Below are 18,616 nucleotides of genomic sequence, written 5' to 3' on the forward strand. Positions count from 1 at the left end.
GGCCTACATTCTTTGTTCCTATATCTATACATTTACCTGTATTAAAAAAGCATATTGTGTGCTTGTACCCAGTTTACCAAGCAATCTAGATCACTCTCACTCAGTCACCAGTTTTCATAATTATTTACCATTCCCCCCAATTTTTTGTCATCTGCAAACTTTATCAGTGACAATTTTATGTTTTCTTAGAGATCACTGATAAAAATTTAACTAACACAGGACCAAAAACCAATCCCGATGGGACTGCACTGGAACCCAGAATGCTTAATGGCATGTTTGCCATTTTACAAAACAGACTAAGGTTTCTGTATGCCAAACCCCAACCTTTGCTTAAAAATGTTTAATGTTGGACAGTGACTGAGTTATATTAACACCGTTGGCTTATATATTTCATCTAAATTAATACAATAGTGGCCACTCTCAGATATCCTAGCCTCATCTCCTCAGGGCATAATCTTCTGTGTGTGCATATACTGCCTATCACAATGGGGACTCAATCATGACTGGGGGGTGTAGCCAGACAGGAACCCCCTTGTAACATCCATTTTTGCTTGCCTGGAGCATACAGGGCACACAGAGCAGAAGGCCCAGGCTGTGTGACCGTGAATGGCTGTAAACAGAGATACGCCAATTGCTGACCAAGAGGCTGCCAAGGAGTGCCCTTGACTGAAACCCATATTGATACGAACACACATCCATCCGCAGGGGGAGGAATCTCTCGCCCAGTAAAAAAATGTCTAGTGCTCACAATTTAGTTATCTCTCTTGCAAGTGTAAATTAACTTGAAACTTGCTTGTAAGAACTGGCGCCACAAAACGGACCAGTAGAATTCGGCATCTTAGATAAGAAAGAGAATACGGGCCCCCAGGGGTATAAAGATAGGTCCAGCAGCGCATTTTCTCTGAGTGTCAATCTACCATCTATCTGCTGGTCGGGTTAGGTGTTTGATCTCCCGAGGTTCCAAGGGGACGCCCACCTCGTATTCGTCTTTCCTAGGAATTGAGAGACCGGCCCTGGCCTGACACGCTGGAGTCGAGAGGCACAGAAAGGGGTAAAAATTGTACCTGGATGTGGTCCTTTGTTTAAGTATATATATACATAGTGTTAGAGCTCTTTAAAGATTAAGCTGTCACTTAGTACCATTATTTCTATTTTCTATCTTTATTTTCTTTGTAACCATTTTTAAAATCTGTATTTGTTAGCATTTAAGAAATAGAGCAATAGCCATTGTAACCATATGCTTTTATAAGTCTTTTAATAAACCTGTAACTGTTTAAGTTTTAACCTGACTCCTTCAGTTGCTGTAACAGAACCAAGCACAATTTAAAAGAACTTCAGCCGGTCATAAAGGGACAGACATAGGGAGAGCTTGGGCGTTTGGATCTGTGTCACTCCCAGGTGACAAGATCCGTTGGGGCACCTTTCCAGCCTTTCCCAGGCTGCCCGCTGCGAAGGAATTTTGTGTTCTAGCAGTTAAAATCTAAGGTGTAATAAGCTCTTCCTATATAACGGGGCGTCTGTTGGCCTGCTGGCCACCCTCTGCGACGGGACCCCGGTCCTAGCAGTAAAGACACGGACGTTAAACCTTTTCTCGGAAGCATACACACACACACTGCCCTGACCGTCGGCTGACAGGGGGAGAGGGCTGTATTCATTTTGATGGAATAAATGGACCCTAACAGCTAAAGATGTCAACATGACCCTGAAACTCAAACTCTGCTTATCGGACAGAAAGAAAAAAAGGAGAGAAATTGGAAAGAAAAAAAAATAAGGTGGGGAAGGACAAGAGATGGCGGCAAAGACAAAGTCTCTAAATTAGGCAGTGTCTGGGATTCAGCCAAAATCAGTAGAGATGGTGAGTCATCTGTCTCTCCCCTTTCTGGCCCACTGTGGTCAGGACATCTCTCATGTCTTGCCCACATGCTTAGGGTTTAGCTGATCGCCATATTTGGGGTCGGGAAGGAATTTTCCTCCAGAGTAGATTGGCAGAGGCCCTGGAGGTTTTTCACTTTCCTCTGTAGCATGGGGTACAGATCACAGCTGGAGGATTCTCTGCATCTTGGGGTCTTCAAGGTATTTGAAGGCTTCAATATCTGAGATATAGGTGAGAGGATTATTCCAGGAGCGGGTGGGTGAGATTCTGTGTCCTGCATTGTGCAAGGGGTCAAACTAGATGATCATAATGGTCCCTTCTGACCTTAAAGTCTATGAGTCTATGAGGATGAAGGTCCCAGAAAACAGTGGGGGTGACAAGCATGATGATGAAACTTGCTTCATTAGCCAATCCCCCCCCCCCCCCCAGTCTCTTTTTCAAAGCCCCTAAAGCGAGTAATGAATGGAACGGCACATCCCCTCATTATTTTGCCATCTGATTAGACATGATCTTAACATAGTCTTGAATGATATTTGTAGGCCTTTTTGTTTGGGCAAATATAATCTGTCTCCCTTTCATAACATCTCCCATCAACAAGTGCTGTTATAAGTTATTCTGATATTTTATGAATTTTCACTCACTCCTTACAGGTAAACTCATCATTAGGCTAAATTTATCACACCACCCCTGCTGTTTTCAAAACATTATTTTCAGCAAGCTGAAAGGGGAGAGGGGACAAGAAAGATGAGCATGATGAGCTATGATCTAGGGCTTTTGACTATGATTCTAGAACAAAGGAAACCCATTAAGGTGGAAGGAGATTAGTGCTTTTATACTGGCTTTAACAGTTCCTTTTTGCCTCCTTGCTTTCTAATAGGGACCAATGCAGGATAAGGGGAAAATGAAAGATATACAACAATTTATTATTTCTACAGCACTATGGTTAAGCATGGCACTTTAGAGACAAATGCTGCAACAGAACCCCGCCCTATGGAATTTACAATCTGAATGTGGCAGCTGAGAAAAGAGTGGGCTGGTCATTTCTCAAAGAGACAATTATTTTCAGACCCACAATGGCCATTTTGTGCACTTTTTTTTTTTTAAATCGGGTGGGCTATGCAAAACTTAACATAAACTGGAGTCTTTTCATAAATATAAATGTCAAACACAGTGGAAAGGATTTAATATTGCCCTGAAGTGCTGTGAACACAAACATTAGTCTAGAATTATGCAAGTGAACACACACATCTGCACATAAAACCAGTTGATTATGTCCCTTATATAAACACACACACAAGAAGACTGTCCTTGTCCTAGAGCCTATATTACATACTAACTGCTTCTCCTGATAGCAAAATAACTTACAGAAACTATTAAAAAGCCAGCATTTTCTCCTTTAAACAAACAACGTTTCATTGTAATTAAGCTTCTGCCCAAACGATATGGGGAGAAAGTTTGACAAGCTCAATTTATATTTGTGATGGACAGTCTCTGGGACATCCTAAAAGTGAGGAAAACAGACAGTGGATGATGGCTTATGACACGTATCTGACTTAACACTTGAGGAGATGGACAGTTCCCAGCCTGTAATTCACTCACTGTTTTGGGGGAGAGGAAGTTGGTTTGTTTGTTTTAATCCCTGCTGCCTACTGGAAGGCATATTCTGTGGAATTTGTAACCTCCCTGTCCCTTGTTTTCATTGAAGTGGTTAGTTTGTTTAAGATATATATACACAAAACTAGACAGACCAGGTGCTTTGAGAGAGTAAATCATTTGTGGAAATCAAATATATGATTTATACAAATAGAGCCTGTGAAGGACATAAGGAAATGTGATTCCCTACAGGCAACACAACAGAAATCTGCTGAGCAATCTGGGAAGAAAAACATTTAATCAGCCATATTTTCAGTATCATCTCTCTCACATGAAGCTGTATGTTCAAGCAGGAAAGGGTCCTTTCTTCAATGCCCCTAAAAAGAACTTTACATTTACTAGGGGGCTGCCACCCCCCAGCAGCTTTTGCAGGAGCAAAGGAGGGTTCAGAAGTAGGCTGGGGATACGGTGTGTGACCAAGGGGGAAGGTTCAGGAGTGAGCTGGGAGCAGGGTGTCTAGCTAGGGGGAGGGAGCAGGGCTATGGAGGAAGGGAGTCTCAGCAAGGTGATGAGTAAGGAGGCTGGGGGTGCAGGGTTTCAGCAGGGCAGTGAGTGAGTGGGCTGGGGGTGCAGGATGTCAGCTGAGTGGGGGTGAAGAGGTTGGAGTACAGGGTCTCAGTGGAGGGGTGAGTGCACTGAGGGTACAGAGTCTCAGCAGAGTAGTGAGTGGGTAGACTGGGGTGCTGAGTCTTGGCTTGGGGATTTGGGGGCCACTTGCTTTCAGGTGGCTCCCAGCACCATAGCTCAGGCATCACCTCCTGCTGTTTCCATTGGCCTGATTTAGGCCAATAGAAAGAGCAGGAAAAGCCTACAGGAAGTGCACCACTGTGCCGCTGTCCCCCAGCTGGGGGAGAGGAAAGGGAAGTGGCAGCACACACAGCCACTTCTAGTGCCTCTTCTTCCTTGCAAGCCGGGTCCAGTGGGGAGCCCTTGGGACTCTTCCCCCTCCTTGCAGGAAGCCAGCACTGGTGCTTCAACCTCACGGTGAGAGGGATTGGTTGGGGCACCAGCGCAGGCTCCCTACTGGAGGGACTGAGCTGTAGTTGCAAAAGTGTCATATTTGGCTCTCTACTGAGCCATATTTGGGTCAGGAGCCATAGGTTGCCAACTCCTGGCATAGGAGGTGAGGCTTTCACAGCCAGAAAGCATGAGAGCAGCGTGATGAGATCTTTTTGTTGTCTGACAGGAAAAACTTTTTTATATATACAGAGAGAAAATAAATTTCTTACTCTTCCACATGAAAACTGGTTCCAGCTTCAATCTCCTCAAGAGGACAGCATTCTGACTGATGGAGTACTTAGCAACTTACTTTGGCTCTTCAGACATCCTGAGGATTCCAAGTTAAAAAGACTTCTTGATTCTAAGAGCAGAGGCAATGTAACACACTATTGTTTCAGAGATATTGTAGTCTATATACTACGTACATCTGGACAAATCCTAGATCCCCAAAAGTCCACTTGCATGCATGCTTGTAAGGGTCAGAGTGAAAATCCACAACGGTGAAGAATTTATTCCAAAAATACAAGCTGTGTCATTCCATCAATACTGGACTAATTAGTAATTCTTACAGCTAGAAAAAAGACCTTTCATTTCAGATCTTGGATGCTTTGTCTTTCGATTTGTTTTAGGACTACGGTGTCCAACCAATTCTGAAGCAATAGCCACTATTGCAAACTAGCCGAACTCAACCGGCCAATAGCCACATGTGGCTAATGTGTTGGACACAATAGTTTTAGGAGATTTTCCACCCACAGACTTGGCTGCCTAAACAAAGACCAAAGATATCAGGGTAAGATACTGAAATTGTGTTACACATTGTGACAGGGTCAGACTGGAGGACTACAAGAAAGTGATAGTAGGGAAATATATTAGCCCTAGATTAAATAGGTCCTTGTTCCCAAGGTGCACTAACAAGGGCTGATCCAGAACCAGCAGGAATCTGCTAAAATCAGAACAATTAGATCAATTAAAACACCTGGAACCAAATAGGAGGCTCCCCGACTCAAGGGAGTCAGACTAAACAGACAACCTGGTAGCTAGTTGAGACCAGGGATGCAAAATCCCGGTTAATCAGTTGACCCGTTTACACTTATGTTTAACCGATCAACTGATTAAGCCGGATCCCTCACTGCCCCACCACCCTGCTGGGCTACCACTGCCAGCTCCCTCCTCCCCCACATTTGGGGCTGCTAGCAGCAGGAGTTGGCAACCCTAAGCATGTGGGGGAAGCTCTTGCTTTTGACCTCCTCTTGCATACAGGGTGGCTGGTTCCTGCTCCAGCACCCACAAGCGGCTGCTCCCAGATACTGGTTAACCAGTATCCAGTAAGTATCACCCAATAATAGTGATGCTTACTGAGTAACTGGTTACTCGTTCACATCTCTGGTTGAGACTGGTCTAAAAAGAATTCCTTTCTGTTAGCTCAGTACAAGAAGGAGCTGCTGAGAGAAAGTGTTGTGCAGAGTCTGGGAGGAACAAGTGCAAGCAGGTACCAGGAGAAAGAACCTGTGGTGAGGCAAGTGCTGGATAGGGATGTTAAAATGTTTTTTTTTTTTGTCAACCGGTATCTTGAAATTTTCAGCAGATACAAGATTACATGCGGGGGAGGGGAGGACCAACTGCCATTTCCCCCTGCTGCCTCTATTGGAGGCAGAGGGGTCAGTCCACTCAGTGGGAGCTAGCTCCCCATGTGTACTGGTTCCTTCCTGTTCCCCACTGATACCTCTGATTCAAAGACAGCAGTGGGGGGAGAAAAAGAATGCTCTCCCAATAGCATTAGCTCCTACCCCCACCCCCACTTCCCAACCCCCTCACACCCAGCATAGCTGTCTCTTTGGAAGGCAGCAGCATGGGGTGGGGAGGCAAGTGGCTCTGCAAAAGCCAGCTCCCTGCGTGTATCAGCTTCCACCTTCCCCCCTGCACTGCTGCCTCTGATACCAAGGCAGCAGCATGGGGGTGGGTCAGCTCAGCAGGAGCCACCCAGAAAGCCAGTTGTACGAGAGGAAGCAGTGTGGGGTGGAGCAGTTAATCCACAAGAACAGGTGCTGGGGGGTGGGTGGCTTTTAAGCCAGGTCCCCACAAGCACCAGCACTGCTCTTCTCTGCTACTGCTGATTTAGAGGCAGCAAGGGTAGGGGTTGCATTTAACTGAGGGTTGCCCAGGCTCATTGGTTAACCATGTTCTTGACTACACAATCACATCCTTAGTGCTGGGAAAGACCAAAGGGAAGTGGCCCAGGGATTTATAGCTATCACCCATCTGATACCAGACAAATTACAGACAGCTGCTATCACAGGGTCCCTGGGCTGGAACCCAACTCAGAGTAGAGGGTGGATCCAGGGTATGAACACCTTGATTCTAGAGAGGTTGGCCAGCGATGAGCCATATTGTAGGTGAAGTTTCTGGATATTAGGATGATGAAGCCTGCCTCCGTCCTGCATGAGGAGAGTGGAAACCAGAGGGAAATGTCACAGAGGACTTTGGATCATCTGAAGCAGGTAAGGGAACCATGTCTCTCTGGGCCAGTTTGGAGCTACCAGTATGTCCCTGGCTCGGTCCTGTTTTATTTTCAGAATCACCTTGTGGAGCAGCAGAGGCAGCGGTGGGAAGGCATACATGAGCATGTCCTACTTCATCATGAATGCATCCTCCAGAGATTGGGGACCTAGACCCACTCTGGAACAGTACTTGCTGCATTTGGTATTGTTGTTGTTTGTCCATAAGTTAGTGTACTGACTGGTCAGCAAAATGTTAGCAGGTATTGCGAACCGCTCGGAGTTTCAAGATGTTGATATGGAGTTTAGACACCTTTGGTGACCATTAGCCTTGGACAACTTGTTGACCTATGTGGGCTCCCCACCCTAATAGTGACGCATCCATGGTTATTGTGACTGACAGGAGTGGGGGTTGAAAAGGAACTCCCTTGCAGGTGTTGTCTACCTCCATCCACCAAGTGAGGGATTCTTTCACCGTGATTGGCATGGACAAGTGTTTGATTATTTGGTGAACCTGTGACTTGTATACAGTGTGAAGCCAGGCTTGTAATGGTCTCATGTGTAGGCAAGCATGTGGTACTACGAACGCAGCCACTGCCATATGTCCCAGGAGCTAGAGACAGAGCTTTGCTGAGAACTGCAGACAGTATTGTGCCTGGCCTATCAAGTCTGTGATGCAGCTCTGCCATTGTGCTGTTGAGCTCGACCCCTATGAAACTGAGGGTTTCTGTTGGGGTCAAAAGCATTTTTGAAGATTGAGTTGCAGTCCCAGTTGGCTGAATAGTTCTCTGGTTGATACCTGTTGTGCATCATGAAAAGACAACCCCTTTTGTAGGCAGTCGTCCTACAAGGGGGATGATAATGACTCCCCCTTCAGCGAAGGTGTGCTGCAACTACCACTAAGACTTTGGAAAAACTCTTGGTGCTGTGGAAAGTCCAAAGGAGAGCACCTTATATCTATGGGGCTGACAGAAAGAGGTTGGTCGATACTTCTGATTAAATGCTCTGACCTGCTTCCTTTTTGTTACAGGTACGTATATGCCTAAGGTTCTCAAGATAGCTTTTGAATCCTTGAGAGTGTGTAATGCTGTGTCTGTTGACTCTGCAAATAGTTTAGAACCCTCAAATGGAAGGGTGGCTTGCACCTCCTTCAGGAAACTGGACAGCTGTAGCCAGGAGGACCACATAACAATGGCTATTGAGATGGATCGTGATGTTGTATCAGCCGAATTGACTGCAGCGTGGATGGCTGTGCGTGAAATGAGAGCCCCTTCATTTAGGTTGGACTTGAACTGTTCCCTCTTCTTGTATGGAAACTGTTCAATAAAAGGTGTTATCTGCTCAAATATGTTGTAGGTGTATTTCACAAGCAGTGCTGTATAACTATCCTCAGTTGGAAGGTAGCAGAGGAGTAAGCTTTTCTCCTATGGAGATCAAGCTTGAGTCATCCTCTGTCATATGGTGTGGTAAGAGCAGCTTGTTGCTTCCTTTCTGATTGACAGCCTGCATCACCAGGGAATTGGGCTTTCAATGGGAGAATAAAAAGTCTGCCTCCTGTGGCATGACGTAATATTTTTTGTCAGACCTTTTGCAGGTTGGTGGGAAGGTGACAGGCATCTGCCATATTCGTTTTGACAGGTCCATGAGAGCAGTGTTCAGAAGTACCACAACCTTAGCAGCCAGGGAAGTGTGTAAAATGTTTGTTAACTTGTGCTGGGTTTCTGCCAAGTTAACAAATGATATGTGCAGGGCAGCCGCAATGCATTTGTATAGCTCCTGGAACAACGTGAAGTCATCTCAGGAAGTCAAGGAGATGATAAATGAGTGGGTGGTGGAGATTCTGGTGTTCACTCTTCATCTTCTATGTCCAATTCCTCTTCCTCCTCTCATCTGGAGAGGGTGGTGGAGCATGCAGGAGAGATTGATGCAGGGATTCTCTGCTGCTAAGGCTGGGCTTGCTCTTGCCTATATACAGGCCAACAATGCCAGTATGGCCAATTGGAGGGGATTGGTAAAGGTGGTGGTAGCCACTGAACGGGACGCTGCACTGACTTTGGTAAGGAGCGCCTTGGTGTGTGCACAGTAATGGAGTCATCATCATCATCACTGGATAGTGACAGAGGAGGAGCTGATCCTGATGGTGTCACAGGCAGGGAAAACTGAGATGTATTTGGTGTGCAGAACAATGGCATTCCCAGCACCCAGGTTACTATGAGTTCCCTGGCTGTGGTGAACTGCTGCAGTGCCCGTGTGCTCACTGCCAACCGTCTGTGACATGGGTTTGGCTGGCGGAGCTAACCTTGCTCAGCACCAGCGGTGCTGTGTGCTTGGTTTGAGCCTGCATGGTGGAATGCTTAGTCTGAGGAGGCATTACGCTCGGTGCTGACACTGACCACTGGTTTGTAGGTGCCGTAGATGATTTTGTCTGTGCTGATGGAGCTGACTTCGGCTTGGAATGTACCGAGGTCTTAGAGCTAGACCGAATTTGGTCTTTTGCCCTTGAGTAGTCTCAATACCAGATGTACCCAGAACCTCACTATCTGGTGCCTTGTGTGCCACTGGTGCCAGGGTTGATTTCTCTGAATGTGACTGCTTTTTCTCAAGAGACTTGTCCCTAGAGCAGGGGTTCCCAACCTGGGGTACGTGTACCCCCAGGGGGTACGAGAAGCTTATCAAGGGGGTACAGGGAATATTTGGTAAATAACTAGATTATCCTAATTGAAATATTCCAAAAGTGGTAGTGTTAGTGAAAAAAGTTGTGGATTCTAGAGTCTAAAATTTATTTCCTTTCATATTGAATAGGGGGTACGGGAAGGTTTACTAAAAGCCAATGGGGTACGGGGACCGAAAAAGGTTGGGAACCCCTGCCATATAGGATGAATGAGAATGCTTTTTGGCTTGATCAGCCATATTATCTGAGGGTCTCACCCCTGTGGAAGCCGACTTCTCAGAGCTCACAACAGGAGAAAGCTGCTTGGGTGGCAAGGAATGTTCAGGGTTAGATGCGAGTCATACCCTTTTTCCGTTGACATAAGTTTAAGCTGGAATTCTCTGGCCTTTCTGGTTCTCACAGTAAATTACTTGCAGTGAGGACACTTGTCCACTTAGTGTCGCTGCCTGAGGCACCACACAAAACTGAGCGTGGCCGTCTGATATGGATATTTACAACCTACACATCAGACACCACTTAAAGCTTGGTGAACCAGGTATGTCCCTAGGCCACATTAAAAACGGTTCGCTGATTATCTAAAGAACTTTTTTTAAAACTGTAACACTAAACTACTAATTGGTAACTTATAAACACTAAATAACTAATTACTGAACTAATCTAATAAATTGGAATGTTTTCCAAAGAGTAAGTAGGGCAACTGCAGGTTCCAACTATGGCCAACAGCATCAGAGAAGGAACCAAGGGATTGGTTGGCTGCGCACACACAGCTGCCATTACAGGTGGCGCATGCCAGCTGCCCAAAGACACTGCTGTCTTAAATCTCCGACTAAAGGTGCAGCAGCACCAAAAACACCAAAGGTGGAGCATTCCTCAAAGAAGAAGAATCCTGTTGCTCTTCTGAATCACATATCCATCTTAACTAGACATGGTCAGATAAACATCCAGAATGTGAGGGCTTCTCAACTCCAGATTTAGGATGCCTATCGGCTTCCTTTTTTTTTTTCTTTTTTTTTTTTTAAAGGACAATCTAAAGAGGAGTCTTTAAGGATGTTTAAAATGGAACTAAGAGAGCCACATGGGTTGAATGATCTGCAATAAGAATCCTGGTTTGGCAGCATTTCTGTCCCTGTGTTGTTGAGAACTTCCGGGAGAAGAGACGAAAGAATAAACACAATAAGAAGCATGAGCCAAGAAGAAAAATCCATCTTGTGAATAATCTGGGCTTCACCTAGAAAAGAAATTCTGTATAGACCCAGGGCTCTAACCATGTTAAAAAGTTCTGGACATAAGCGACAGGACTCTCACATCTGAACTCTTCCAGACAGGCCGCCTAATGTTAACTGAGCTAATCCATAGGACTCATGGTGTTTTCACCCAGGCTGAAGACAAAATGGAAAACACAGATTGTGAAGATTTAGTTACATAAATTGCTAAATGCTGTAAGGAGTAGTCACCAGATGAGGAATGGACTTTATCAAGGTTTGTGGAGCTGGCTCTTGTAAACAGAATATATTAGGAAAATATGTCTTACAAACAGAATTATTAACCAGAAACGTAGATTGCTTTTGTTAACAAATAGAAAATAGATACATTCATCTGACAAACAACCTGTATTAATCAAATCATGGAATTTGTTGTAGCTGTAAATGTGATTAAAAATGAGAAATTATGTAATCAGTATAAGAAAGTAGCCAATGGTGAATCAGTATATTATATTTAATACAATTAGGTTGCATAATCTCTGGATAATGGTAGCTCAGCATATACCAAGAGAATACAACAAGGTTTGAGAAATGAACTAAACCCACCAGTCAGTCTTTAGGTAAAGAATCACAGAATACTAGGACTGGAAGGGACCTTGAGAGGTCATTGAGTCCCAGTCCCCTGCCCTCATGGCAGGACCAAATACTGTCTAGACCATCCCTGATAGACATTTATCTAACCTACTCTTAAATATCTCCACAGATGGAGATTCCACAACCTCCCAGAGCAATTTATTCCAGTGTTTGACCACCCTGACAGGAACTTTTTCCTAATGTCCAACCTAAACCTCCCTTGCTGCAGTTTAAGACCATTGCTGCTTGTTCTATCCCCAGAGGCCAAGATGAACAAGATTTCTCCCTCTTCCTTTTAGATACTTGAAAACTGCTATCACGTCCCCCCTCAATCTTCTCTTTTCTAAACTAAACAAAACCAATTCTTTCAGCCTTCCTTCGTAGGTCATGTTCTCTAGACCTTTAACCATTCTTGTTGCTCTTCTCTGGACCCTCTCCAATTTTTCCACATCTTTCTTGAAATGTGGTGCCCGGAACTGGACACAATACTCCAACTGAGGCCTAACCAGCGCAGAGTAGAGTGGAAGAATGACTTGTCGTGTCTTGCTCACAACACACTTGTTAATGCATCCTAGAATCATGTTTGCTTTTTTTGCAACAGCATCACACTGCTGACTCATATGCAGCTTGTGGTCCACTATAACCCCTAGATCCCTTTCTGCCATACTCCTTCCTAGACAGTCGCTTCCCATTCTGTATGTGTGAAACTGATTGTTCCTTCCTAAGTGGAGCACTTTGCATTTGTCTTTATTAAACTTCATCCTATTTACCTCCGACCATTTCTCCAGTTCGTCTAGGTCATTTTGATTTATGACCCTATTCTCCAGATTAGTCGCAATCCCTCCCAGCTTGGTGGTATCTGCAAACTTAATAAGAGTACTTTCTATACAAATATCTAAATCGTTGATGAAGATATTGAACAGAGCCGGTCCCAAAACAGACCCCTGCGGAACCCCTCTTGTTATGCCTTTCCAGCAGGATTGTGAACCATTAATAACTACTCTCTGAGTACGGTTATCCAGCCAGTTATGCACCCACCTTATAGTAGTCCCATCTAAGTTGAATTTCCCTAGTTTATTGATAAGAAGATCATGCGAGACCATATCAAACGCCTTACTAAAGTCTAGGTATACTACTTCCACCACTTCTCCCTTATCCACAAGACTCATTATCCTATCAAAGAAAACTATCGGGTTGGTTTGACATGATTTGTTCTTTACAAAATCCATGCTGGCTGTTCCCTATCACCTTGCCACCTTCCAAGTGTTTACAGATGATTTCCTTAGTTACCTGCTCCATTATCTTCCCTGGCACAGAAGTTAAACTAACTGGTCTATAGTTTCCTGGGTTGTTCTTATTTCCCTTTTCATAAATGGGCACTATATTTGCCCTTTTCCAGTCTTCTGGAATCTCTCCTGTCTCCCATGATTTTCCAAAGATGATAGCTAGAGGCTCAGATACCTCCTCAATCAGCTCCTTGAGTATTCTAGGATGCATTTCATCAGGCCCTGGTGACTTGCAGGCATCTAACTTTTCTAGGTTATTTTTAACGTGTTCTCTTTTTATTTTACCTTCTAAACCTACCCCCTTCCCACTAGCATTCACTATGTTAGGCATGCCTTCAGACTTCTCAGTGAAGACCGAAACAAAGAAGTCATTAAACATCTCTGCCATTTCCAAGTTTCCTGTTACTGTTTCTCCCTGCTCACCAACTAGTGGGCCTGTCATGGCTCCTTCCCCACTCTTGCATGATAAATTCAGAAGTGGGGGCCAGCAAGTGTACCCCAAAGCCTTATCTACCAGGCTTTGGTATAAAACTTCCCCCAAAATCTTAAAAACCTAGATTTTGGGAATCGTTTTATACCAAAGGCTGGTAGATAAGGCTTTGGGGTACACTTGCTGGTCCCCACTTCTGCATTTATCATGCCAGAGTGGGGAAGGAGCCATAACATGGTGGCAGCGTGGTGGGACTGTTTTGAGAACCCAGGATTTTTAAGGACACAGGTTTTTCTTTTGAGTTGCAAGTTTTACAGTTTTTCTGGTTTTTTTCTTGTTTCCTGGGCTGCTCAGAGGGGCAAACAGAAGGTTAAGCTTAAGCCAGACATAGACCATCCCAACCAGTTTTTTTTTATATAGCTTTATGATAACTGGATACCTAGGGTAGTTAAGGCAGGATGTCCAGCTCTAGGACAGATTCATACCCCAAGGAGAGGGCAGGAGCAATGTATAGCAGTGCTGCTCCACCCTCACCTCTGCCTTCTATATGAGAAGCTGCCCGTAAGGCAGATGGCAGATCTTTAACTCAGAAAGAGGTTGAGCTTATCCCACGGATAGAGGAGAGGTGAGCACAAATAAATGCAGAAGCAGAGGCCAGGCGAGCACAAATAAATGCAGAAGTGGGGGCCACCAAGTGTACCCCAAAGCCTTATCTACCAGGCTTTGGTATAAAACTTCCCCCAAAATCTTAAAAACCTAGATTTTGGGAATAAAACTTCCACTGCCACCACCCAAATATTAATAACGAGATTAGGGGAAAGATCATTTGGGAAATCTCACCCCTATTATAAAAATCAGGACACACAAATAACCAATGCCAGGTTAATAAAAAGAAAAGAGAAAACTTTTATTATTACAACAATATTCCTGTTGCAAGCATAAGGATCAGATGGAAAGGTAACAAAATATACTCATGGAGGAATTACACCATGGGCTAGAACTTAGTTAAAAAGAAAAGCCAAACATCTCTTAAGCAGTGCCAGATATCAGATCCCAAACCCAACCCTTAAAACAATAAAGCCTAACGAAACTACCTAAACTTTACCCTACTTACAGAAAGTGAAGAATTGTTTCTTGGACAGAGAGAGAGAGACAGACATGCTGGTCCCTCCCTGTAGCTGCAGAGGACTCACCCAGAGAGACAAAGGAGGAAAAAAAACCAAATTCCTTTGTTCCAGTTTGAAAGTACTACCTACATTCCTATTGGCCACTCCACCTGGCTAGGTGTAGTTAACCCTTTAATCCCCAGGCTGCTGGCTAACCCTCATAATCATGACAGGGCCTACCCTGTCCTTGGTCTTTCTCTTGTTTCTAATATATTTATAAAAAGTCTTCTTGTTTCCCTTTATTCCCGTAGCTAGTTTGAGCTCATTTTGTGCCTTTGCCTTTGTAATCTTGCTCCTGCTTTCCTGTGGTTTGCCTATATTCATCCTTTGTCATTTGTCCTACTTTCCATTTTTTATAGGACTCCTTTTTTATTTAGATCATGCAAGATCTCGTGGTTAAGCCAAGGCGGTCTTTTGCCATATTTTCTATCTTTCCGACGCAGTGGAATAGCTTGCTTTTGGGCCCTTAACAATGTCCCTTTGAAAAACTGCCAACTCTCCTCAGTTGTTTCTCCCCTCAGTCTTGATTCCCATGGGACCTTACCTATCAGCTCTCTGAGCTTACCAAAATCCACCTTCCCAAAGTAGGCATGTATAAAGCCAGGTAAGAGAAACTGTGCAACTTTTACAGAGAGTTAGTCAATATCATATAGAGTATTATATATAGCACCTATGGTTTTGTGTAACTATGAATTTTTTTCATGTTCAGCTTTGTTAGGTACAGATCCTTTCCACATAACAAGGACAAAACAAAATTTTGTTGACGTTTGTTGACCTGCACCACACTAACTTGTGAAGTAGGTCTCTAAGGTTTTGCCGACCTTTGGAACAGTCAAAACAAAATAATCAATTGATTACAAACTATGTCATGTTTACCGATGGTCTGTGCAAGCCTAATAAAGAGTCTTGAAAAACATGTCAAAGATAACAGATAAGAAGTAATGCTCAGAACAGTAAAAACTCTCAACCTTAGTATACACAGAGGTGGAATTCAGCTCAGATTTGAATCAGTTGACCAGCTGTACTAGTGTCTCCCAGAGAGGAGGTAACATATTGATCTTCCATTCTGGGATACGCTGTTCTAATCTTTGACTAATAAACTAGAATTCACAAAGTTGAGTAAGCCTGGCGATTTGTTATCTCTTGTTATTGAACTGAATCCAACCATACCACTGGGTTTCTGCTGTCAATGGCTAAGAATCTGTTGGGCTACTGACCTGTTTCCCTAGCTCAGTAAGGATTAAACAATTTCTGGAAAGTCTGTTCCACTGGCATCTATCCCAGCAGAAACCATGGCACCAAAGTAGTCCTGAACCACTGGAGAGGCTGGGACTAAGAAGCAAAGCAATCCTAATGCCGCCTGGTATGCTGCCAGCATGGAGATGGTTGGTGCTGCTGTTCAATATATGAAATGGGAATTTATAGGCATTTCTCTGGCACACATAACCATAGCATCTGAGCAACCAAGTTTATAAAACGATGGCTGGGAAAGCGCAGAGTGGAAAAGATTTACAAGTTGGCTAAACTCACTAAGAGAAGTATAAGGTACAAGCAGCAGGAAGAATAAGTCTAAGATCTGCATTTTAGGAAAGCTATCCCTCTGCACCTCCTTTACCTCCTAAAGAGGATATGAGCAAGAGTGCCATTTCAGGGAAGAAGTAGGCAGGCAGGCTACTGCCACACATACTGGGATGGTGCTGTTCTTCTTCCCTTTCACCATCAGGGAGTGAGAATAAAGTACACAGCTTATGTACATTAATCTCACTCCCAGCTTGTGAGGGGAGGGGGCAGAGGAATAAGTGACGCAAGCTGAGTACTTTATCCTCATGGGGAAAAAGAGCACACTGCATCCTAGTACTTGCGTCTGTAAGCCCACACACACACGCTCTCACGAAATGGCACCTTTGGACATGTGCGGAAGCTCACTGCAGCATATGTTTACAGCAGAAGCCAGACATGGTGGACATGTTTCTAGGACATTAATTGTGTACTCAGAAGGAGTAAAGGAAAAGGGAAGGAGCTAATCAACAGTAGCTAAATGGACCTAGTAATTAAACTTGTTTCTTTCATTACCCACACAGTGCTCCTCCTAAGTAAAGCCAATTTCTCATAGGCTACATCTCATCAGCTATCAAAGTGATCCCAAAGCAGTCTTCATTAACCTCCATTCCTCTAAGCCTTTGGATTGTTATCTTTATTCTACAGTTACCCAGGTTCCACAATACCTCCTGCTGCTGCCACCGAAAGAATAATTTACTCTATTTACACAACTCTCAGCAACACGCTCCAGAGCAGCAGTGAGATTCCATCATGCACTATTAACAGCGCTTTCACTACATTAATCAGCAATGCTGACGGGTTTTTTTTCTGCAGCTAATGTGCCCAGTGGAAAAGTGGTTGTGACCCTCTATCTTTTCTCGTCACCAGCACTATGGAAGAAATTTTTGTTTCACACCTAACCAATGTTAGCAACCTCCAAGAGACTCCATCTAATTCATACATAAATAAATAAACAATCCCCAGGTACACATAAAGACATTGACTTAAATCTGCAAATCAAGAAATGCTGGCCCCTGACTCTGCATGTCTAAGTGCCCCAATTTGCTTAGGAAGCGTAAGATATACGTTTTGCATCACCCCTATTCACTACAGTTCCCTGAAATATTGATATACAACAGGTTATACAAAGCACTCATTGTGCTTACACTCCCCAAAGCCAGAAAAATCAACGCTAAGCCAGAACGGTAATGTTACACTAATGTGACCCTTTATGGTGCAACGGCCTTTCATTATTTTTTTAATAATGGAAACATTGGCATCACAGGAGCACTACTGAACTAGAGGGATAGAAATTCAAGGGAAGTGCTAAGTGAAATTGGTTTTGTCTGTTCATTCCTCAGATGCGCAATATGCTGTTGTGTACACATTTTACCCATGTCTTCTCCCCTCCTTGTTACACCCCTCTCTGTAGATCACCCAGATTAAACTGAACTGAAACAGGCTCCATATAGAGCTAAATCTGCTCTTCAGTTCTGCAAGCAAGATGTGATTGTGTGTAGCAAATTACCCCCATTCCATCATTTCCATGCTTGGTTTGTTTTCTGAATCCCAGTCCTGCTCATATGCTGCTACACTTGCAATCAGATCCTCCCTGTTCAAAGGAAACTGGGAGCTGTTTGTGAGACTGCAGGATGAATAGAAGATTGAAATATGTCTTACAATAGTCAGTATTCCAGGAAGGTTCCCCACAATCAAAATAAAGTATCAGTAAAACTGTTCCATGAGGATCATAAAAATTACATGAGCAATGTAAAAGTTTGTGTAAGCATTCCATAAAACTCAACCAATATCAACAGCACCTACACAAGCATATCCAGGCACAATTAATATGCAGAGAGAGGGTTACCTGAGTAAAAGTTGTTTGCAGAGTGCTGGCATCCTGCAAGTGGGATGTTGCTGATCAATTAGGGTGTATCTAGACTACAGAGTTTTGTCGACAAAAGTGGACTTTTGTCGACAAAACTATACCTGCGTCTTCACTACCACCGAGTTCTATCGACATAACATTGACAGAACTCGGCAGTTTTGTTGACGGCGGTAAACCTCATTCTACAAGGATTAACGCCTTTTGTCGACAGAGCTCTCTTGACAGAAGGCGTTACTGCATCTACACTATCCTTTGCGTCTACACTCTCATGTCGACAAAGCGGCTTGCTTTGTCGACAGAACTGGATATAGTCTAGCCTCTGTCAACAAAAGCCTGTACACGAGGCAAACCCCGTTATTAAATTAAACATGCTAATGAGTAATAAGTTCATAAGCAGGTAAGATCATCATTAACCGCACCTTACACTCTGCCCTCTTCTCATCATAACAATATGGAAATAAAGCTTGTGAGTGATTTCCTGCTTCCCTACCCAAAAGAGATTAGGATGCTGGCTTCTGGTCATGATTTTCTTAAGTATCCACGCAGATATTGAGAAAATTCAAAGCTTTCTGGAGCAGAGACCCTTCCCTATTTTATGTTTTTGCACTGAACAGAACTATACATATACAGGTATCACATTGTCAGCAGGCTCAATCTTAAGACCTTCAACACCAAAAGCCCAAAACCCGGCTACCACTAAAGCTAAAGGAGAACTACTGTAGTGGTGAGATAGTAGAAGGCTGTATAATTTCGAGGCCAACCACTAGAGGGAGTCGATCTC

The 18,616-nt window shown here is 43.9% G+C and overlaps 1 protein-coding gene across 6 annotated transcripts in view; it reads right to left on the bottom strand.

The window, feature by feature from the left end:
- Nucleotides 1-18,616, bottom strand: part of MAD1L1 (mitotic arrest deficient 1 like 1) — a 749,374-nt gene that overhangs the window by 641,137 nt on the left and 89,621 nt on the right. Inside the window, exon 1 of one of the 6 annotated variants that reach the window (XM_089769282.1) lies at nt 14,357-14,413. The exons of the other annotated variants lie outside the window; for them this stretch is intronic. The gene's annotated coding sequence lies outside the window, so the exon portion shown is untranslated. Of the gene's footprint in view, nt 1-14,356; nt 14,414-18,616 lie in introns of those variants that run through there. 6 annotated transcript variants of the gene reach the window in all.

The sequence above is a fragment of the Pelodiscus sinensis genome, chromosome 15 (assembly GCF_052426305.1).
Source record: "Pelodiscus sinensis isolate ZL-2025 chromosome 15, ASM5242630v1, whole genome shotgun sequence".
Taxonomy (NCBI): domain Eukaryota; kingdom Metazoa; phylum Chordata; order Testudines; family Trionychidae; genus Pelodiscus; species Pelodiscus sinensis.